The 24,385-nt window shown below is 39.8% G+C and overlaps 1 protein-coding gene and 4 non-coding genes across 5 annotated transcripts in view; 2 read left to right on the top strand and 3 right to left on the bottom strand.

Moving 5' to 3' along the window:
* LOC119628614 (uncharacterized) overlaps window positions 1-23,580 on the bottom strand; it is a 44,394-nt gene extending 20,814 nt beyond the window's left edge. The window contains exon 1 of the transcript XR_009973352.1: window positions 22,876-23,580. The gene's annotated coding sequence lies outside the window, so the exon portion shown is untranslated. The remainder of the gene's footprint in view (window positions 1-22,875) is intronic.
* Window positions 4,449-4,519, top strand: TRNAG-GCC (transfer RNA glycine (anticodon GCC)). Its single transcript has one exon. It is a non-coding gene; the product is annotated as a tRNA-Gly (tRNA).
* On the bottom strand, window positions 8,533-8,603 carry TRNAG-GCC (transfer RNA glycine (anticodon GCC)). Its single transcript has one exon. It is a non-coding gene; the product is annotated as a tRNA-Gly (tRNA).
* Window positions 8,749-8,819, top strand: TRNAG-GCC (transfer RNA glycine (anticodon GCC)). The gene has a single exon. It is a non-coding gene; the product is annotated as a tRNA-Gly (tRNA).
* Window positions 12,600-12,670, bottom strand: TRNAG-GCC (transfer RNA glycine (anticodon GCC)). Its single transcript has one exon. It is a non-coding gene; the product is annotated as a tRNA-Gly (tRNA).
* Window positions 23,581-24,385: the final 805 nt, after the last annotated feature.

The following is a 24,385-nucleotide window of genomic DNA, read 5'->3' as shown; positions in this document are numbered from 1 at the left end:
ACCCTGCCTATTTCTGCCGTGAAGCAGTAATGCGTTTCGGTTTGAAGGGTGGGGCAGTAAAATGGTGGCCCAAAATGCGGATTGGGTCCAGTTAGAGACATTTCTCGTACATTTCTCTTACGAATGAATTATCTACACTAATATATAAATCTACAGTGGTTTTTACGGATGTTCCGTTATAACTACTGAACCATGCATCCGTTTGACTTGAAACTTGGTAGAGTACTTAATGGATAGACTAATATTTATATGAGTGTTGGACTCCCTACACCAGTTGTGGGGGCGTTAATTATACCCGGTCGGCGGTGTATCGCGTTCCGACCTGGCAGGCTGGTTCTGGCCCAGCGGGGTATCCCGGAACACCAGCGGCACCGCCCGGGCGGCCTGGTAGGGCCGCCGTACCGCGGAGACCGACGTCGTTGGTCGTCGACTATCGCCTCGACGACCCGTCGGTCGGGCGTCCTCGGGGTGGCGCCGCGTGTCTGGTTGTAGTGTTGACCGCGGGAACCCCCCTACTCTGTCCAGGTTCTGACCCCGGACGGAGATCGGACGTCGGGTGTAAGAGTGCAGGGGAGTCGTTTAGTGGGTGGGCCCTAAAATCCTTGGGCCCGCGATCTGCTCTCAACACCTGCAGATCGTTGAGTCTCACATACCCCGCGCGCCCCCTAGGCGCGGGGACCTCGTAGGAGGTTCGGCCCCCTACCCGAAATAAAAAAAATAAAAAGGCGTTAATTATGAGAATCTTTGTGGGGGTGAGAAATAATAATGTTAATTTTAAATGGCTAGCGAAGCGGACGGGTACAACTATTCTTTTGCAAAAACATTTGAGTTTCAATGGCAGTTTAATGCGAATCCGGTAATGCAGTACTCAAGTATAGATTTCTTGTCCATATTTAAGTGATTAGAATTGATTCGATCATTTTAACAATGTTTTATTATTTTCCAACCTTGTCTTAGTAACTACTGAAGGATTTTAAAAGAAAAACCACCGACTAAATGCAATTGGTTTTTAATGGGTTTCGATGAAGACAAGCCGACTGTATTTTCTTGGCCAGGTAATTGACTTGACAACTGAAAATGACTACGTTACAATTAACCATAAACAGAAACATCTTTAATTGAGAACATGAACATTATTTCAAAAAGATTATTCACCCCCAAAAAGATTCTCATCATTAACGGGCGTTAAGAGTTAAGTGAGAAATAATAATGTTAATTTTAAATGCCCAGCGAAGCGGACGGGTAAAGCTAGTTGTTTGTAATAGCGATGTTTCTTCCGTATGAAGTTTAATTCCTTGGGCCAGTCAACCAGTTGTAGGACCGGTCGATATCACTCGAAAGCGACGGAATCCAATGAATTCCGGAATCCGTTCTGATTATTGTTTTAAACGACAAGCTTTACGACAACTTCGATTTTACGGCCCAATGCTTTTAGGCCGGTTTAAAGCTGTGGTCGGACGACGGGTTAGGTTGAAGAAGTTTTTCTTTTTGTGTAGAGATGAGCTTCACGTGCCGTGGTGTGCAAATAGTTAAACATGTTTTTGTTGGATTTCGCAATATGATTGCCGGAGATAATTGAGGCTGTCAGCGTATAGGTGGCCTAAGCCTACCATAATGTGGAGATAATGAGGTCTGAATTTTCTTTTACACTGCTTCGTAGGCAAAAATAATACGCGCAAAAATAATATTTACAAAGCCATCTGTTATCTATGGGCGATTCTAGGGATAGGCCGCTTTTGCATCAACATTTATTACCTACGTTTTAAATAAATTGCAATATATAAGCACGAATATGAAAAATTGTGGGTTATGTCACTTTTGCAGTGACGGTCTCAATTATAAATTCACCCAGTGCGCTAAGTTTTGTGACTGAGCAGCAAAAGTGTTTGTAGTCGTGTCTACGGTTCGCGAAGATCTCGGAATATACGAGAAGAGCACAATGAAACGTTCGAGTCGTACGACGCGACGGGGTTGAAATACTTAGGATATCATGTGAGATGTTACTGTTTTATATCACGAGAGGATTGCGATCGATATTTCCGCTTCACAGAACGGAGCCGTCAGTTGAAACTTAGGTGAAAGCTCTTTAACACGAAATAAAAATGTATTAAAATCAATCCAAGTTCGACTTAGATTATTTTCCATTTATAATTTAGATAATAAGTGAACGTTACTAAAAAATAAAATATTTAAGGAAAAACTAATTTAATGAAAACTAATATTATCATTAATACAACTTGAACCGCCTGCTATGAGAGATGAGTTACGAGTTTATACTGGACCACTAGTTTTTACGCGTTCGCAATCGATTCTATCAGCTGCAAAATTTCAGTAGATCCTTTCTCAACTCTATTAACTTGACATTAACATCAAGATTTAGATTAAAAAGTGCTGGATTGTCTGCAGAACCTCTACAACATCCAAAATCTAGATCGAGGAACTTTATTTGTAGAAGTTTTACTTAGTCAGCTCGGGAGATCGTTAATTTTAAATTTGATCAGTCAGAATTTGCAGTTGAGAACACTCGAATAAAGATTGAGAAACGTTGGTTATTTTGTGAAAGAAAGATATTTTTGCGGCGCTTTTCTAAAGTTTTAACGCGATAATCTTTGATGATATGCGAAAACTATAAACATTACTTAGTCTTATATTTAGTTAAATCAGTACAAAGTTCTGTTATCGGACCGTGTCTTGCTTACATAAGCCTTGTATTATTTGAGAAATTTAAGCTATTCCTGCCATTTAAGAGATATAACAAGATAAGAGATATCAATTATACACATATGGTAATGTTAAATTAGGTGAAACGTTCTTAAAATGTTTCTATTGCGTAAATCAGAGTTTTTTTATTGTTTAGATGGATGGACGAGTTCACAGTCCACCTGGTGTTAAGTGGTTATTGGAGCCCATAGACATCTACAACGTAAATGCGCCACCCACCTCGAGATATAAGTTCTAAGATCTCAGTATAATTACAACGGCTACCCCACCCTTCGAACCGAAACGCATTACTGCTTCACGGTGGAAATAGGCGGGGCGGTGGTACTTACCCGTGCGGACTCCCAAGAGGTCCTACCACCAGTGATTACGCAAATTATAATTTTGCGGGTTTGAGTATACTGTATATTTGATCATTAGTCGCGTGCATCAGTAATAAATACTAAGGGCAAAACGAAGAAATAAATATTTTAGTATAAAGTAGCTTCCGGGCAAAGTAAACGGTCTAAAACTTTGGCAATAAAAGAAAATCGATTTCGTTCGAATCTTAGCAGCCCTATACGACGAGGACTACTTATGTAGGGAGTTGCAAAAGCCCTCTGTAAATCTGTCTACGGTCAAGACGGCTTAGGAATTAGGAATCTTGTCACGAATACAGTTCGATTCAGTTCAACTGGGTTTTCTTTTTCTTTTTTGACGTGACAACGTCTTATAATTCGATGGAGCCGGCTGTACGCACGAAATAACATGACTCATGCGGCGTTACCTCGCTCTGAGGCGTTTCATTTAAGGCTTGAAGTGTAAGTGAGAGCGCGCAACCAGCGACAAAGAGGCACAGTCGGCCTCCGCGTTCGGCAGCGTTCGACATCTGTCTCTCTCTTCTACTTGAGTGAGTGATGCATCCGCGTGGACAGCTGCTATACAATAATACATTTACATGTTTTCGTCAAGTATGAAGTTCAGTTAAAAGTGAATCTGGTGTCAATTGTCCATACAAGATATCTATCAAACAAATAAAATTAAAATTTTCTTTTGAAAAATGAAACCATTCCATCAGTATTTTCTTATGACGTTGTCACGTTCAACTATCGTCAGTAAACCGACTTTACAGACAACCGATTTTTTTTTGTTATTATATAAAACAAAAACGTGCAATTTTTTTCTGCCGTGACGCAGTAATGCGTTTCGGTTTGAAGGGTGGGGCAGCCGTTGTAACGATAGTGAAACCTTAGAACTTATATCTCAAGGTGGATGGTGCATTTACGTTGTAGATGTCTATGGGTTCCAGTAACCACTCAACACCAGGTGGGCTGTGAGCTCGTACACCAATATAAGCAATACAATTTTTTTTTACCTAGATTATATAATAACCTTTAGTGGTAAGGCATCTGGTAAGGCAGTGTTAATGTCAGCGGCTTTAGATAATGTTACAATCTAGTAGCGATCGATATAGAGCCAACAAATATTATTAAGTCATATTTGTCTTGATAGTGTCATTTTCTTAAATAATTGTGTATGCTTTTACAAGTGTCTAAGAGCATTTCGTTTCTCTATTTAAAATATTGCAAAAGATTGTTATTATTAGCATTTAAAATAACATTGGCTGAAGTATAAAACACATGTTTTTTTGGTATAAAATTATCCAGGTAATGTTTGGAAAATTGAATACGCATTTCCATTATAAAAAATTATTGTTCTTAGTTATACACTATTTCAAACCTGTCAACAGAGCATCGGTGGTTCAGTGGTAGAATGCTCGCCTGCCACGCGGGCGGCCCGGGTTCGATTCCCGGCCGATGCAATACTCTTTTTTACTTTTTATTTTGCCAAATTTTCAAAACCGAATATTTGAAAGAAATTATTTACGAGTACACAATTACAACATGTTCATTTATGACAAAAACGCCAAGTTTTTATGTAGATGAAGCATATGACCCACTTGATGGTAAGCAATGACCGCGGCCTATACTACAAACCGTTTAACTATTCCTAAAAATACGATCCAATCTATCAAGTCTGTTTCAGAATATGGGCAGATTTATACACATACATAATATGTTAGAAGAACAATAACGGAAAATTTTCTGAAAGCATTCAAATTGAACTTAATTTTATCTGTACTTCTAGACGACAAAAGTTCAAAGAATTGCGACACCTGGGGGAACCCTTAAGTCCGAAATGCCAGATGGTCTGATTTCTTAGAAGGACTCGCGCCCTCCCAAAGGTCTTACTACCGCTTAGCTCGTACTCTCAAATCGGATACGGTAGTAACTATGCCCCCCCTCGTAGGCCCCTCAGGCCGACTCACGGCGTTCGATGATGACGAAAAAGCAGAGCTGCTGGCCGATACATTGCAAACCCAGTGCACGCCCAGCACTCAATCCGTGGACCCTGTGCATGTAGAATTAGTAGACAGTGAGGTAGAACGCAGAGCCTCCTTGCCACCCTCTGATGTGTTACCACCCGTCACCCCGATGGAAGTTAAAGACTTGATCAAAGACCTACGTCCTCGCAAGGCTCCCGGTTCCGACGGTATATCCAACCGCGTTATTAAACTTCTACCCGTCCAACTCATCGTGATGTTGGCATCTATTTTCAATGCCGCTATGGCGAACTGTATCTTTCCCGCGGTGTGGAAAGAAGCGGACGTTATCGGCATACATAAACCCGGTAAACCAAAAAATCATCCGACGAGCTACCGCCCGATTAGCCTCCTCATGTCTCTAGGCAAACTGTATGAGCGTCTGCTCTACAAACGCCTCAGAGACTTCGTCTCATCCAAGGGCATTCTCATCGATGAACAATTCGGATTCCGTACAAATCACTCATGCGTTCAACAGGTGCACCGCCTCACGGAGCACATTCTTGTGGGGCTTAATCGACCAAAACCGTTATACACGGGAGCTCTCTTCTTCGACGTCGCAAAAGCGTTCGACAAAGTCTGGCACAACGGTTTGATTTTCAAACTATTCAACATGGGTGTGCCGGATAGTCTCGTGCTCATCATACGGGACTTCTTGTCGAACCGCTCTTTTCGATATCGAGTCGAGGGAACCCGCTCCTCCCTACGACCTCTCACAGCTGGAGTCCCGCAAGGCTCTGTCCTCTCACCCCTCCTATTTAGCTTATTCGTTAACGATATTCCCCGGTCGCCGCCGACCCATTTAGCTTTATTCGCCGACGACACGACTGTTTACTATTCCAGTAGAAACAAGTCCCTAATCGCGAAGAAGCTTCAGAGCGCAGCCCTAGCCCTAGGACAGTGGTTCCGAAAATGGCGCATAGACATCAACCCAGCGAAAAGTACTGCGGTGCTCTTTCAGAGGGGAAGCTCCACACGGATTTCCTCCCGTATTAGGAGGAGGAATCTCACACCCCCGATTACTCTCTTTAGTCAATCCATACCCTGGGCCAGGAAGGTCAAGTACCTGGGCGTTACCCTGGATGCATCGATGACATTCCGCCCGCATATAAAATCAGTCCGTGACCGTGCCGCGTTTATTCTCGGTAGACTCTACCCCATGATTTGTAAGCGGAGTAAAATGTCCCTTCGGAACAAGGTGACACTTTACAAAACTTGCATAAGGCCCGTCATGACTTACGCGAGTGTGGTGTTCGCTCACGCGGCCCGCACGCACATAGACACCCTTCAATCTCTACAATCCCGCTTTTGCAGGTTAGCCGTCGGAGCTCCGTGGTTCGTGAGGAACATTGACCTACACGACGACCTGGGCCTCGAATCTATACAGAAATACATGAAGTCAGCGTCGGAACGGTACTTCGATAAGGCTATGCGTCATGATAATCGCCTTATCGTAGCCGCCGCTGACTACTCCCCGAATCCTGATCATGCAGGAGCCAGTCACCGTCGACGCCCTAGACACGTCCTTACGGATCCATCAGATCCAATAACCTTCGCACTAGACGCCTTCAGCTCTAGGAGCAGGCTTAGGGACCTCGGTAACCGTACTCGTCGAACTCGACAAAGAGTTCGCCGTGCAACCTAACCCATGAATCAGCTCGCTGAGTTTCTCGCCGGATCTTCTCAGCGGGTCGCGATTCCGATCCGGTAGTAGATTCATTCGCGAAGCAGCTGCTCTTGAGCTGTTAGGTCTCCTTCGGAGGCGCTCGGGTAGCTGTTAGCAAATCCCACCCCTCCTGGCTGAGCCTTTGCTCGCCCACCTGTCCTGGTGAAACTGGAAAGGCCTCCGGGCCACCAGTAATCCTTCAATCATAAAAAAAAAAAAAAAAAAAAAAAAAAAAAAGGAACCCTTAAACTGAACCGTCTGGTTCTGACTAGAAAAGTTTCTGACGCCGTATTTATTTTTGGGGAGAGAAATACATAAAATAAAAGCTTCTGGACTGTTATCGTTTTAGACGTATTCGCCCGTAGATATTTCAACATAACAGATTCTCATCTTGAGAGGTAAGGTCGAAAATCTTCAAATCGTCCTTTCGAAGTCGTCGTGGCCTAAAGGATAAGACGTCCGGTGCATTCGTATCGAGCAATGCACCGGTGTTCGAATCCCGCAGGCGGGTACCAATTTTTTTAATGAAATACGTACTCAACGGATGTTCATGGTTGACTTCCACGGTGAAGGAATAACATCGTGTAATAAAAACCAAACCCGCAAAATTATAATTTGCGTAATCACTGGTGGTAGGACCTCTTGGGAGTCCGCACGGGTAGGTACCACCACCCCGCCTATTTCCGCCGTGAAGCAGTAATGCGTTTCGGTTCGAAGGGTGGGGTAGCCGTTGTAACTATACTGAGACCGTAGAACTTATATCTCTAGGTGGGTGGCGCATTTACGTTGTAGATGTCTCTGGGCTCCAGTAACCACTTAACACCAGGTGGGTTGTGAGCTCGTCCGTCCATCTAAGCAATAAAAAAAATAATCGAAATTCGTGTTTGGTTCGTGGCAGCAATAAGAACCCATTTGCTTTTTTTTCCTACCTAAGCTCATAGCCTTCAGAGGCTATTTCAGCGTAACCTTGACTAGTAGGTGAGCTTACGGGGCTCAAACCTGACGACGTTGCTAACACCAACCCTAGCGCGAGCCGTGCTTCGCAGAATCTACCACCGGATCGGAAATGCGACCCACTGAGAAGATCCGGCGAGAAACTCAGTGGGCTGTGTCTGTGGGGAACGATAACCGGTGCTTGAGGTACCTAAAAGCACCGTTAGTTGATCGGGAGGATCCGAAATGACGTGCTTTGGGCGACGTTGACTGCTTTCCATTCTGTCCGCAGAGTCGGGAATGTAGTTACCGGCGCGCGCGGCGGCCACGATAAGAGGGTTCTCGTGTCGTGCCGTTTTATCGAAGTGACCCATTTGCGTTTACAATGCTCTTTACAGTATTTAGAATGGAACTTAGTATTGAATTTTAAGTAGAAAAAAGCGGTAATAGTTATATTACGGAAGGTTATATCTCGAAGAGATCGTTAATGGTACAAGGTAACTGCTTTTTCTGAATCAGAAACAATATTTATTTGCAAATCTAAGTATTATTACTTTCTTATTTCGCAGGCCCGTGATTGATAGCCTCGGGGTTAATGACCGCGTTGACAGCTGGAGCACAGATAGTTTTGAGCTAGCTAGCTAGCGATGTGCTTTCATTTTAAATGTCCTGTAATTGTGTTTGAAAACATTTCATTTTTAAGCTTTTAATCCAAATGTAAATGTGTTATGATATTATAATGAATAATAATTAAAAACAACGGATGAGTTTATTTGATAAACGAAGATAAAAAAGTATACAGCCTAAAAAATAACGTTCTTCGGAGTAAAATAATTTACATTCATAAAAGTTTTGCATCGGCCGGGAATCGAACCCGGGCCGCCCGCGTGGCAGGCGAGCATTCTACCACTGAACCACCGATGCTTATACACATTTGCATAATTTTTAAATCTTTAGTAAGCATAATTTTACAACTGTTTTTGTAATATTGATACAAAATACTTGTCATCGTTTTAATCATACGTCACATTTTCTACAATATATCTTTAATAATTCATAATTTTGTCAAGCATCGGTGGTTCAGTGGTAGAATGCTCGCCTGCCACGCGGGCGGCCCGGGTTCGATTCCCGGCCGATGCAGATTTCTTTTGTGAACGTAAATCATATAATTTCAAGAAAATTCTCACAGGCACTACCTATTATACTTTTGTGTTCATTTGTCAAAATAAGTAAAGGCGACACAGTATGTACATCACCTTTTTTAATTCTTAGTTAATCGATTTTATTTAATTAGTAGCTATTGTTGAGACGGACCACCGGGTGAACACTCTAAAGTAAAGCTTTTTATGTTCAGCCCATAGATTTAATGATCACAAATTGGTGGGCTTAGAATGATAATATCCCACCACTTCTTGGGGGTGTCGTTAAAGTAGACTAATTGATTCACCTGTCAATTGAGAGTAGCGTTTGTGTCTTATACTAGCCTAATGTGATTTATTGGTAGCGAATTTAAGCCTACACGTGCAGGACCAGGTAGAACCGCCATCTTGACAAATTTGCTCCAATGTAGCTATACTTCCGGGTTTGAAGAGTAGAACATTTGTGATCAGCGTGTTGACCGATCCTTAATCGGGAAGGTCAAGGCCTGGGCAGTCGATCGATTTTATTGAACTGGGTTTACGGAAATAGGTATAAATATTTCTTATTACTAAATTTAAAAATGACGAACTTGTTGGATTGTCTGTGGAGAGAGATTTTATTATTATTATACATAAATGACAGCTGTCACGTTCCGAATATATAATTGATTTTTTTTTATATTTTTAGCTATGGAATTCTTGATGTTCGTACATAAAACTCGCAATATTTAATAGTAATTTGTATTTTTTCTTTAATTTTAAATAAAATAGCTCTTTACGCCCATCCTATTGTTACGTAAAAAAATGCCGTCAGAGCTGTTTTGTGCGCACACATAAGAAAAATAATTATGAAAAGATCATTTTCTTATTCGTACTATAGTTTTTATGATAACGGGAACGTGGAAATACATTGTTATAAATACATATTATATAATAAAAATAGTGTAAGAAAAAAATATTTTTTTGTAAAAAAGCGTGGAGTGCTTTTCAGGATATTATCAAAATAACCCTTTTAATCATATCTGTTCATAAAATATTTATAACTACTGATACCAAGCATCCCCCGCTTTTTTTTACAATAAAATCATTTTTCCTTACACTATTTTTAATTCAAGTTTATTAAAATTTATTTTCTATATTTTAGTTGGATTTTCTATAAAAGCGTATTTTGTTATTTTTTTTAAACTATTATTTATTTTTCATTTTTTAGTTGAATTTCAATTCTTTCAATTTTTTTTAAAATATTGAATTGTTATCCGTCCTTAACAAGTATACCGATTTTCGAGTTAATCTGACGTTTTGAAGGGGATCAAAATCATGTTCAAAGATTCCGTTACAAACATACATACGTATGAAGCTAATAAAATCGTATTAAAAACGAAATTGTCTGTGTAAATCACTTTGCATCAGCACGTTTATGAGGAAATACATTAATTATGTAACGTACTGGAAGGGCTCGTGTTTCGAACGTGACGCTGATTGTTTCGTGTTGAATAAAGAATTAAACACTTTCTTGAAGTAGAACTATAAATTCATTTTTTATAAATTATAAACTCTAATTACAAAAAAGGAACAGATTGTCATAGACATTATTTTGTAAAAGTAATATGCAGAAAAGAACAGATTGTGATAGGAACTAAATATGTCATAATGATAAAATAAAATATTACGAAAAAATAATTTGTTTTCAAGTAAAACACAGGTTATGTGTACTGTAGTAAACAACACTGTATACCTACACTACGGAGTATACAGTATAGGTATCCGAGCTCAGTGTAGCGAAAGTGATGGCTTAACGCCGGATCAAGTGGGAGAGAATCGCACAGTCGATTGCGCATGGCGACGCGTCGCCACGGCATGCGTCGCCACGCCAGAAATCGGTTTTACGTGCGGCTATAGATGTTTCACATCAAGAAAATGGAAATGCAGTACTGCTTCACGGCAAAAATAGGCAGGACGGTGGTACCTACCCGTGCGGGCTGAGCACATGCCCTGCTATGTTACGCTTTGCCGTCTTCATTAGACACCAAATAGCGAAACCTTTGCATTGTTGGATACATAAATAGTTCCAATTTCTTTTGCATTGTCGAATACCTACGTAAATAAAACCAAGAATACAAGAAAAGTAGAATTCCCGAGGGATTAATCTTCAAAATTAATCCGAATGGAACCACTTGTGATAGTCATATAAAAGTATGTACTAAAAGCAGTTACGCTCAAAATAATACCTACGACTTCATGCCTTTAAATAAACTAGAATTCGACTATAATTAATTGAAATTATAAGTTTCAACATTATTGTTACAGATTTCGCCAAGACTACTCTATAGGCAAACATTCGTAATATTAAAGATAAACAATACTAACCTATTCTCAATTTGACTACAGACTTTAAGCAATAATAAAAGTTTGACAATACTTCAATGCAATAAACAAAAAGTATATGTGTATGTGTCAAATACATGGTAGTGTGTGTAATGTTTTCTATACTAATATTATAAAGAGGAAAGATTTGTTTGTTTGTTTGTTTCGAATAGGCTCTGAAACTACTGGACCGATTTGAAAAATTATTTTTCCATTAGAAGCCGACATTGTCCCTGATGAACATAGGCTACTTTTTTTTAATTTTTTTTTTTTTTTGGTTTTATGTGTGTTTTAATATTTCCGAAGCGAAGCGAGGGCGGGTCGCTAGTTCTCTATAAGTATAGAAAATTTCATACTTCTCCGTCCGCGCAATTTTCGTAAAAAGGAATACAAAGTTTTTGCTTCACGTATTAATATATAGATAAACAGTGATCATTGGTTTTGAAAATTATCTACGTCATTTGTGTGTTTTGTATTGCTGTTGTTTTGTCGAATGCAAACAAATCGAGCTCGTTGCGAAATATATCTGATTACGCTGACAGTTTTGTGCGTATTTATTAACTCGTGAATTTTGCTTCAGTCGCGGCTTTAAAATACACTGTTTGATATTGTTTTATGTAATCTAGTTTAAGAGGTTTCGTGAGTTGCAGTTTATGTTATTATTATTATTATTAATTATTAGCAGTATTATTATTAATTATGCTTACTGTAAAATTGAAACGTACTTAAAAATAAAAGTGATAAAATTGCGTAAAAAAAACAATAATAATATACAAAGCCTTTTTTTTGAATGGCTAAAAGTCAACCCCGATATTCCCAAACAAAAATGCTGATAATATTTCAAGTTAATTTTCTTTAAACAATTGATACAAACGAATGTTTTTGTTCATATAAGACCTTTAAATATTATAATATTTTTTATAATTACATATAATTTTTATTTTTTATTTTATTAATATATTTAAATAATAATATATAATAACTTCGTATGAAAGTTGCGTAAGTGACTCAAAGATATATGTATGTATATTTAAATTAAATCTTCATCATCATTCTTGACGTTCTTCGTTGGACTTGGTAAATAAAAAATGTATGTAGGTTTAGCTACGTTGAGTTGGAGGCTTGTGGAGAGTACTTAACGGTAGGCAGCGGCAAGGTTCTGTCTCTGGCATTGCTGACGTCCATGGGCGACGGTCACAACTCACCATCAGGTGGGCCATATGCTCGTCTGCCTACAAGGGAAATAAAAAAAAGCTAAAAAGAAACAAACTTCAAACATTTTATAATGTTATTATCGAAGGCGACATACACTGAGAATTCACATAAGAACAATGTGTAGTAATGAAATAAGTTGAGTGTACGAGAGTTTGTATGAAATTAATTGAAAGAAAATTAAGTGAAAACAAGACAAAAGCTATGCATCGGCCGGGAATCGAACCCGGGCCGCCCGCGTGGCAGGCGAGCATTCTACCACTGAACCACCGATGCTTGATAAATTATAAAGAAATAGCAGATTGTTCAAACTTTTAAATCCGTTCACTTTTAGACGAAATCGCACGCGCATCTTCGTTACAAAACGTGACCTAGTTAATAGTATACAAGTAAATGCAGTACTGTCTTTAAGATTTGACGACGTAGTAGGATCTTCTCAGTGGGTCGCGATTCCGATCCGGTGGTAGAGTCTGTCAAGCACTAGTATTAGCCAAAGTATTAGCTACATATTGGTAGCAACAGTGTAAGAAATCCCGTAATATTCATATCTAAAATGTAATAATATTTTATTTTAATGACTCCTCAAAGACATCGTATAAACTATTAACAAATGCATAAATTCGAACTGTTATAACTTATTCACACTATTTCTTAACGGGTTTTTCACATTATTTTCACATTCCATGACATCGCAATAGTTTTTATTTTTATTGCTTAGACGGGTGGAGGAGCTCTCACCCCACGGTGTTAGGTGGTTACTGAAGCCCATAGACATCTACAATGTAAATGCGCCACCCTTCAAACCGAATTGCATTACTGCTTCACGGCAGAAATAGGCAGGATGGTAGTACCTACCCGTGCGGACTCACAAGAGCTCTTACCACCCGTAACTACTCAAATTATAATTTTGCGGGTTTCATTTTTAGTACCTATGTATTTCATTAGAAAAATTGGTACCCGTCAGCGGGATTCGAACACTGATGCATCGCAAGATACGAATGCACCGAACGTCTTATCTTTTAGGCCATGACGACTTCAAACTTAGATTTCAGTTACTGTTACGTGTTCCCGATACTTATGTGAAATGTGTGAAAAACGTCCAAAAATGCGATAAATCGTACCGTGTACAAATGTTTATTTAATTATTTAATTCCCTTATAGTCTATTCGTATTTTACGGTCTTCGCTTTCGATTTAAGCGCACTGTCCCGTAATGCTAGTAGAGCGAGGGCTAATTGAATAGTGTTCATTTAGCGACCTGCGCCAATTGCATTTCGCACGGAACTGTGTAATTAGACTTAGTTTAATGAAACACTCGGTATTCATTTAGGATTACTGCAAGTAATAATACTCGATGAGTTTCGTTTGAGAGCATTTGTTTTAGAATTGATTTTTGTAGATCAGTCTTTCCCAAAATGGGCGATAACGCCCTCTTGTGGACCCTACAGGCCTAAAGGGGGGCGGTAAGAGACCCAGAAAAATAATGGGGGCGTTGTCTATAGAGGCTTGGGAGGCGATTTGTAATGTCATTTAGGAGGACTCTTACTCTTAACTGAGCTCTCGCTATAGTGGTTTTTTCAGTAGATGAAAAATGGGGGCGCTAAAAATGAATTTATTCTCAAAGTGGGCAGTGACAAAATAAGTTTGAGAGCCCCTATTGTAGATCGTGGTGGATACAAAAATAATCCAATAGTGTAATGTTTACTCGTCCCAGTATTTTAATTTATTAGTATTTGTTTCAGAATTTCCGTATTCTGTATCATAATTCGATCGCCGGTTCCTCTCAGCGAGTCGCGATTCCGTTCCAGTAGAAGATTCATTCGCGAAGCAGCTGCCTTTGAGTTGTTAGATCTCCTGGAAGCGCTCGGGCAGTTCTTAGCAACTCCCATCGCTCCTGTCTGAGCCGTGGTCGCTCGCCTGTCCTGGTGAAACTGGAAAGGCTTCCGGACCACCAGTATAATTCTTCCTTCACAAAAAAAAAACCACATAATTCGATATTACTTGTATTATTCAACGGAATAGACTTTAGATTAAATCAGTATGTATTCATTTTTCGATTTTTACTGGTGGTAGGATCTCTTTTGAGTTCGCGCGGGTAGGTACCACCACCCCGCTTATTTCTGCCGTGAAGCAGTAATGCGTTTCGGTTTGAAGTGTGGGGCAGCCGTTGTAACTATACTTAGACTTTAAAACTTATATCTCAAGGTGGGTGGCGGCATTTACGTTGTAGACGTTTATCTGCCCACTGCTGAACATAGGCCTTACCAATATACTTAGTAACAATTCCGTCTCACAACCAGTAGGTATCACTGGGTAACAATGAACTAGTAGATATGTACGTGTGATTTGAATTTCTTAACCACAATCAATAGACAGAAGTCGTCGTAGCATGAAAGATAAGATGCCCGGCGTACTGGTATCGAGCGATTCGTCTATGCCGGTGTTCAAATCCCGCGGAAATATAAAAAAAAATGTAATGAATTATGTGCTTAGCGAACTACTTCCACGATCTCTTCTTTTTGTCCACCTTATCCCACTAGGTGGGGTCGGCACAGCTAATTTTTCTCTTCCGTTCTCTTCTATCAACCGTCAATTTTAACACTCACTCCTCTCTCTCTCATATCGTCATTCACACATTCCATCCAGGTCTTCTTCGGTCGACCTCTTCCCCCTCTACCTTGAACTGCCATTTCCATACATCTCCTAGTCACATGCATGTTCTCTCTACGCATCACATGTCCATACCACGCTAACTGTCCGCTGTTTAATTTGTCGATTACCGTGGCTACTTTCACACTTCCTCTGATATACTCATTCTTTATCTTGTCCATTCTTGTCACTCCACACATCCATCTCAACATTCGCAACGTCAGGATGCGGGCAGTCGTAAAACTTTGCCAAAACCTTCACAGCTATGAATACGAACTACTTCCACGACAAAGGCACAATATCTTGTAATAAAAATCAAATTCCCAAAAAATATAAGGAGCGTAATAATTATACAACTGAGATATATGCTGCATTCAAGCTGCGATGTCTATGAGCTTCAGTGACTACTTAACGCCAAATTGGAAGTGAGCTAGCGCGGTCGTCCAAAAAAAAAATGTAAATAAAACGAGCTTCATAAGGCCTAGATCTAGAATACGTCTCTGAGGAACAAATATGTGAAAAGCATACTATAGACAACAACACTAGCTTAGCCGCGGATTCACTCGCTCACTTACTCACTCACTTAATATAGAAAAATAATATCCCTTGGGCATAATATTTTTGTCTGAATGGATACCCATGTTCTTTTATGTACCTCTGTGTTGCTTTCATGATAATACGTCGAATAGTTAGCATATGAGAGCGTGGCAAACAAACTCACTTTCGCGTTTTTTATATAAGTATGGATTAAGGACTTCAAATGTCTTTCTCGAACATTTTCGTTCCCGAAATTACGAATGATATTCGTTCAGTATTAAGATAAATGCTCCTTCCAAGTGGACATACAAATTGTCCTAGTACAAACGCGATAAGAATAAATTGACTAACATTTTTCTCGGTCAACATTCAAATTCCGAGTTATTTATTTGCGCCGCATGTCACGGAGATTCGTCTCAATAGGAGAGACTCAATGATATTAAGATCTGTTGACCGAAATCTTTTCTTTTTGGAACGAAGTTCCTTATGGGACGATGCGGAGGTGTACCCTAACCGGGAAAAACGTCCGTAACGTAAGATTTTTATTAGTAATGCACACAGTGTACGACTTAACTTTGTAATAACGTACAAATTAGTAATGTACACAGTGTACGAGTTAGCTTTGTAATAAAATGTAAAAAAAAACATATTTTTTTATCATTCATTGACCACGATCTCAGAGCGTTCGTTTGCGCAATACACTAACTCTTATGCAAACAACCGTGAATGAAGTGTACCACAATAAGTTCGCACGTTACCGAATGACCGTGGGCTGTTGCGAAACCTCCAGCTTTATTTTCTTTATACCTCGAATAGGACTTAAAATAAATATTGTTATAATAAAGAACTCATGTTTCTCAGGTAGGTACCTGATTTAATGGACACCACGAATCAAAGCCGCCAAATGATCTTGATATTTGAGGTCGATTGCTATCCTGCTCTTTGAGTTGTAATGCTAGAATCTTTATAGAAATGACAGCAGTTGCCGATAGGATAACGAGACCTGCATAATAATTTGAAGCTATATAAATAAGTAACTGAAAATGATCTGTACTCTTGAAAGTAAGGAACTTTTTAATATTTTTATTACCTAGAAGCAGGGCACCGAAACTCCCATACTTTAAAACAAATATTTTTTGTATGGAAACTAGCGACATCTTGTGGCGGATGCCTCTAAACTTATATGTTAAAGTTCAGGCATTTCATTAAGTTATAAGTAAATAAAAAAAAAACATACAAGTTTTTATTTGTTATAGACAAATTGATTAAATTTTATCAATTTGTAGTTTCTGAAAATTTACAATATCCTTCATTAAAAACAAAATATAGGATAGGTAATATGATCCTACCTGCTATGTATCTACAGGAGCAATGAGAAACTAATCGAAGCGAGGCCATCTAGTGGCCGACGCCCCTAAACATTTTTGTTGAGTGCTTGTGTTGCTTATCTACATAATTGTAACTAATTTATGTGTATTATCTATGCTTATAAGGTAGACATTATTTCCAGTATGTTAGAAATCTTAATTAAAATGAATTATGAATAGTTTAAATAAGAAATAATTTTATGTGAATGGAAATAAGATTTAAATTGGAATGTGAGTGATTTAATTTAATTTATCATTAATGTCTTCGGATTTCTTCAGACAAACTAGAAACGGTAAATATCTTCTGACCTCAACATAGCGTACCGGTATTTTCGTGGCAGATTTCCAATTATGTCAGACTAATTTACCGTACGTGTGATAGATACCATCACCCATGGACATCAGCAATCCCGGGTACACTACCAACCTGGTAAAAATGTGTAATAATATTAATAAAAATTCTCTGTCACAAAGTGCTACACAAGCACTTCAATTATGATTATTTTTTATCACAAAGTGTATTTAGTTTTAATTTTATGTTCATTTTTAGTAAAATATGTTTTTAATGAAAAAGAAAACAAATATTCAACGTAACATGCATATGTAAGCTTGAGGGTAGACATTATTTTGTTGAACACCAAGTTAAACGAAGTCACCTTTGATTTCTGATTTAATCAACAATATGTTATCGTAACAATTCACTTTAACACTTGTCCAACTTTAACCAGTACGTACAACAGTCACTGAATCACACAACGTAACAAGAATATAGTAAGTGCACCAGGCAAGCGCAGTCCAACGAATGTCCATTGCGAGCCACGTACCGCCTTTTTATACTGGCCGGCGCAGCTGGCTTATTTATGAGTCACTTCTGTTGCACCTGTTGTTTATGAGTCGAACGACACGGCCGGCGCACCTGGCTTGTGTGAGTCACTCCTATTGCACGTGCTAAACAGTAATATCGTTAACGCCGTCACGGCCATACTGACGTGCGCTCGTCCTCGTGCGCGTATTCTTATGGTATGTCTGTGACCAACAAACGTGTTCGTTCATCCTGACATTAACGGATGCAACTTAAAACGTGGTCTATGATATTAACAATCTAGTACGGTTCGGTTCACATAATTCTTCAGAAAATCCTATACTGGCTATAAATAACCTTCAGACTGCTTACATACCTGGGCCAGTTCATTTAAAACTCTTCAGGTATGTAAGTATGTCCCTTTTAACTTAGACCGGAATTGTTATCCCTTCAGTTTTTCGAACTGGACCGGATAATGCTAGACCGAATCGCAATCCCTGTAGCTAATTGTTGTGGCTAATCTGGATGAAAATCCCTATAGCCAGCCATTGGACCGGACAGACCCTTCAATGACATCACACTTTTTTTTTTTTTTTTTTTTTTCTCTTTTTTTTTTTTGCTAGTCCGGATTAACATCTCTCTAGCCACATACAATTCTCTTTTTTTTTTTTTTTTTTTTTAAACCAGAACATTTATACGGAATTTCTTCAGAAATAGTGCGAGACCGACCATCGTTTTCTACATTTCCAACACCTGCACCTGAGGTGCCTGAGCTTACAGACATTGTATCACTACCCACAGACTATGTTTGCTGTATCGCTATTTGCGGACAAAAATGTCGCTTCTATTGTCAGTGATAGAGTCGTCATCATTAAGATCAGTTTCATGAACAAGATTACTTAACCCATCTGTGTACGCCGTCACGTCATCGTCACTATAATTTTCAGAAATTTCTAGTAGGCCTGACGGGCCTCGAGGTACTTCGCGTAAGTTTTCATGGAGAACTTTGTACACTAGAACCATTTACACGTCTCAACTTATACCTATCGTTTTCCAAAACTGCAGATGATTGAAAGATTACTGGTGGCCCGGAGGCCTTTCCCGCTTCACCAGGACGGGTGGGCGAGCAAAGGCTCAGCCAAGAGGGGTGGGATTTGCTAACAACTGCCCGAGCGCCTCCGCAGGAGACCTAACAACTCAAGAGCAATCGCTTCGCGAATGAATCTACTACCGGATCGGAATCGCGACCCACTGAGAAGATCCGGCGAGAAACTCAGTGGGCTGACGCATGGGTTAGGTTGCACGTCGACCTCTTTGTAGAGTTCGACGAGTACGATTACTGGGGTTCCTCAGCCTGCTCCTAGTGTTAGAGCTGAAGGTATCTAATGGATCCGTAAGGACGTGTCTAGGGTGACTACGGTGACTTGTTCATGAAACCGCTTACCATTGAATAAATTACTATGGCTTTGTTTTATAAGACTACATTCTGACCCTGAATGGAACATAAAGGGGGAGCCAAAACCACTTATCTGTAACACACTGAAGCTCTGGAACACACGTTGACGTCTCTGGTTGCACCTGCCACAGCACCTGGAGCTGTGTCGTTTTTCTTCTTGTAGCGCATGGAACACCCAGAAGCTACATGACTCGCATCACCGCACACGTAACAGCCGACTTGCAGGCGAGAGCCGGGCGCCCACGGATGAGGAGGTTGTTCAGGTTTTGTAGGCTGTATTTTTGTGAGGCAAGTAGTAGCTCGAGCCTTAAGCGAATGTGTGAGAGTCAAAATTAAATCGACACCATCCAATACTTCAACTACTTTAAACGGCCCTTTAAACTTCGTATCTAATTTCGTTTGATTATGCTCTTCGTATTAATGTGTGGACGAGCTCACAGCCCACCTTGTGTTAAGTGGTTACTGGAACCCATAGACATCCACAGCGTAAACGCACCACACACCTTGAGATAGAAGTTCTAAGGTCTCAGTATAGTTACAACCGCTGCCCCACCCTTCAGACCGAAATACACCACTGCTTCACGGCAGAAATAGGCAGGGTGATGGTACCCGTGCGGTCGATGGCACTATACGGAGCACCCGTCTGGTGCCACGTCCTTACCCACGAGAACGTCGCCGCGCTGCGACGCCGGCAGCGCGCGATCGCAGTCAGAGTTATTCAATGATACTTCACAGTCTCCTACGAGGCGGCGCGCCCTAGCGCAAGTGCAGCCGGAGCGCGGGGTCTCCAATATCGGCAGTCCGTGCTGGAGGCGTGATCTCGTCGTTTGGCGGACCCGTCGGCCGGCCACCGTACCGTCGAGGCGATCTGCCCGGTTCTCGCGGACTGGGTGGGCCGCGACCGCGGAAGTCTCACCTCCGGCTACCTGTGCAGACTCACAAGACATTTTACCACCATGCAAACTTCTTACCGCAACAAATCTTACCAGCCACCACGCAAACTACAATTTTACGGGTTCCACCTCTCTTACACGATGTTACTCCCACACTGAGGAAGCCAACCGCGAACACTTGTCAAGCACGCACAAGCACGCACTTCACCGGAAAAACCTGCATCCGCCAGCGGAACCCGAACACCGCCGCATCGCCAGGCACGAACGCACCGGACGTCTTATCTTACAGGTCACGACGACTTCAGATGTGTAAATTTTTCTTCCCCACGGAAACTTGCTTGCTTTCTTGTTTGCTTGCTTGCTGGAGCCCGAAGTCATCGAACGTGTAGTGTTATTGGTATGGAATCGAGTAGATTCTAAAATTTCAGCGACAATTCACAGTCTCATGTCCTGGTTTACTGTACTAGTGCCATGTAACTCTAGCAGTAGTCATTGGCTTAAAAACGATTCGTGTCGGAACTACCCACTCGTCATGACAGATCCATTATTGCGATCGAAGTTTCACTTGAGATTTGCACTTGCCTTAATTTCTTGCAATAGCTTGTTACGTGTTGTATTTCCGTTAGTAAATGCCATGTGATGAAGTCGACAGTCAAACTGGGCAACATGAGCCAGAACGTAAGATGTGACGATTTCTTCGTGGCTCAGATCTTCCATCGAGGTAACAGAGACGTTATTACACGACTTACGTATGCTGCATTCACGCTCTTGTGGCGTACCACTACTAGTATTCTGATCTGCATCATGTTTTTCTTTGCTGTACTTCGAACATGTTCAAACACGTCACGCCAGTGAGAGTAGAGTCCTGATCTCACTTCTGATGTAAGCTTGAGGGTAGACATTATTTTGTTGAACACCAAGTTAAACGAAGTCACCTTTGATTTCTGATTTAATCAACAATATGTTATCGTAACAATTCACTTTAACACTTGTCCAACTTTAACCAGTATGTACAACAGTCACTGAATCACACAACGTAACAAGAATATAGTAAGTGCACCAGGCAAGCGCAGTCCAACGAATGTCCATTGCGAGCCACGTACCGCCTTTTTATACTGGCCGGCGCAGCTGGCTTATTTATGAGTCACTTCTGTTGCACCTGTTGTTTATGAGTCGAACGACACGGCCGGCGCACCTGGCTTGTGTGAGTCACTCCTATTGCACGTGCTAAACAGTAATATCGTTAACGCCGTCACATATAACTAGTCAGGTCATAAGTATTGTCACACAGTAAAAACTTTTCTTTTAGAATGCTGGCCACAAAAAAGTTTATTGAATTCGAATTTCGAATTGTTCATGAAAATAAAAATGTATACTTTTAGAATTTTACTCATTTTTAAATATGGAGTGGACGCTTAAAGAAGACCGTGTTGCAGTTATTGCGTTGCATCGTTGCGGTTACGCGCCAATTCAAATTTTTTACATTCTGAACAATTTGAATATAACCAAAAGATTCGTTTGTCGTACCATCAAACGATAGAATGAAGACTCTAGTGTAGATGACAGGTCAAGAAGTGGTCGCCCTCGGTCTGTTAGGACTCCAGCAGTGATAAAAGCTGTGAAGGCGCGAATTCAAAGAAATCCCAAACGTAAGCAGAAACTGTTGGCCCTTCAGATGGGGTTAAGCAGAACCACGGTGAAAAGGGTGTTAAATGAAGACTTAGGGCTTCGGGCATATCGAAGAAAAACAGGACATCGTTTGAATGCTCGTCTAATGGACCTGAGACTGAAGAGATGCCGCGCTTTGTTGAAGCGGTACGCGAGAAAAAAATATCGGGAAATTCTTTTTTCGGATGAAAAAATTTTTACCGTAGAAGAGAGCTACAACATACAAAATGATAAGGTGTACGCACACAGCAGTGAAGAAGCGAGCAACCGTATTCCGCGTGTCCAACGAGGTCATTTTCCATCCTCGCTCATGGTATGGTTGGGAGTTTCTTATTGGGGCTTAACAGAGGTACATTTTTGTGAGAAAGGTGTAAAAACGAATACAGTTGTGTATCAAAATACAGTCCTGATGAACCTTGTGGAACCTGTTTCTCATACCATGTTCAATAACGGGCATTGGGTATTCCAACAAGATTCGGCGCCAGCTTATAGAGCGAAGAGCACACAAGACTGGCTGGCGGCGCGTGAAATCGACTTCATCCGGCACGAAAACTGGCCCTCCTCCAGTCCAGATTTGAATCCGTTAGATTACAAGATATGGCAACACTTGGAGGAAAAAGCGTGCTCAAAGCCTCATCCCAATTTGTAGTCACTGAAGACATCCTTGATTAAGGCAGCCGCCGATATTGACATGGACCTCGTTCGTGCTGCGATAGACGACTGGCCGCGCAGATTGAAGGCCTGTATTCAAAATCACGGAGGTCATTTTGAATAAACTTTAGTGTCATAAGAATCTATGTTTTGTTAAGTTCATTTTGGTATATGAATGGTTACATAATGAATAAACTTGTTTCAATTATTTTACATTAAACATGTCACAGAATTTATGACCTGACTAGGTAGATGCATTAAATTAAATGAAATTTATTTTTTTATTTTGAAACAAACATTATTTAACGGCGTAGTCTCGCGTTTGTATTGTCATCATATTGCTTCCATTGTTTTGAATACTTTACAGATTTCGTGGTCAAGGACAAATTTTAATTATAGTTAGTTACTTTTAATTATGTCTACGACTCGTCAATACGTAAGTGAATAGATACCAAATACCTATTACTCTCTTCAGTAAATCTCTATCATGTGCTTATTTTTCTTCTGCTATTTCGGTTGTTCCAGCTATTTGACATTTATTATTCACTAGGGGCCCCTTCGATCAACAATATTGATGATCGAAGAGCGGCCCGCTCCGGCTCCGCTCGGGTCTTTAACAAAAATTTCAACGATATTTGACGTTGTTTTATTTTTTTAATTACAAAAGAACACTTATTGCGGCATAACTATAATAGTTAAACTTATGCTGTCGCGACACTTTAAGTCATTAATAATGTGTTCTACAAAGTCGTAGTACATTATTTTATTCTATCATCAATAGTTTCCGCAGGGCACGCGATGTAAAGAATATTTTAGGTAATTTTTTTACACCTTGGGGTACATTATTGGAGTTTTAGTAAAGATCCCAATTTTTTTTCAAAATAGATTATAGCCTATGTTACTCGGGAATAGTGTAGCTTCCCAACAGTGAAAGAATTTTTCAAATCGGTTCAGTAGTTTCTGAGCCTATTCAATACAAACAAATATTTCCTCTTTATAATATTAGTATAGATACGCTTTTATTAGTTTCATACGAATGTTAGTATCTAACGGAATCTTTGAACATGATTTTGATCCCCTTCAAAAGTTCGGAATAACTCGAAATTTGGCATACTTGTTAAGGACCGATGATAATTAAATATTTTAAGCAGTTTGATCCGTTATTCTTACTAGGATAATCAGGATTAGCGATTTTTTGTTTTCCTGAGACCCGGAGTGTCTGCGTAAAGGCCAAGAAGGGAAACTACCAGGCGCGCCGATCATCTATCGACTGATTCAGATGAAGTCTTAAAAACTGAAAAAAATATAGAAAAAAACGAAATTCAGCTAAAAATGAAAAATAAATAAAAATAGTTTAAAAAACTAAAAATATACGCTTTTATAGAAAATTCAACTATTTTATGGTAAAAAAAAGCGTGGGGTGTATGGTATCAATAGATATAAATATTTTATGAACAGATATGAGTAGAAGGGTTATTTTGATAATATCCTGAAAAGTACCCCATGCTTTTTTTACAATAAAATCATTTTTTCTTGCACCATTTTTAATTCAAATTTATTAAAATTTATTTTCTACTTTTGAGTTGGATTTTAAATACGTATATATAAAAGCTATTTTTTTAGTTTTTCTAAGCTATTACTTATTTTTATATTTAACTAGCTGACCCGGCGAACTTTGTTCCGCCTTAATGTCAATAAATAAGCAGATTTTTTTTTTATTGGAAAAAATACAAAAAAAATTAAATTTCTACATCAATCATTCATAATTATTTCTGTATTTTAGTACATAGGTTGCTCTTCATTTAAGTACCTTGTGATACACGACATTTTTTGTTTTATTATCAGGCGCAAAAACAAACAACGCAGATGGTCTTCCGACCCGTGAACATACCACGTATAATTGACCATGGGAAAAACATGAATGTTCTAGATTTAAACCACAAACTTTTAAGGATTGGCCTTGTGATTT

The sequence above is a fragment of the Bombyx mori genome, chromosome 6 (assembly GCF_030269925.1).
Source record: "Bombyx mori chromosome 6, ASM3026992v2".
Taxonomy (NCBI): Eukaryota; Metazoa; Arthropoda; class Insecta; order Lepidoptera; family Bombycidae; genus Bombyx; species Bombyx mori.
Note: the sequence above shows the minus strand (reverse complement) of the source record. Positions and strands in the feature narration are given on the sequence as shown.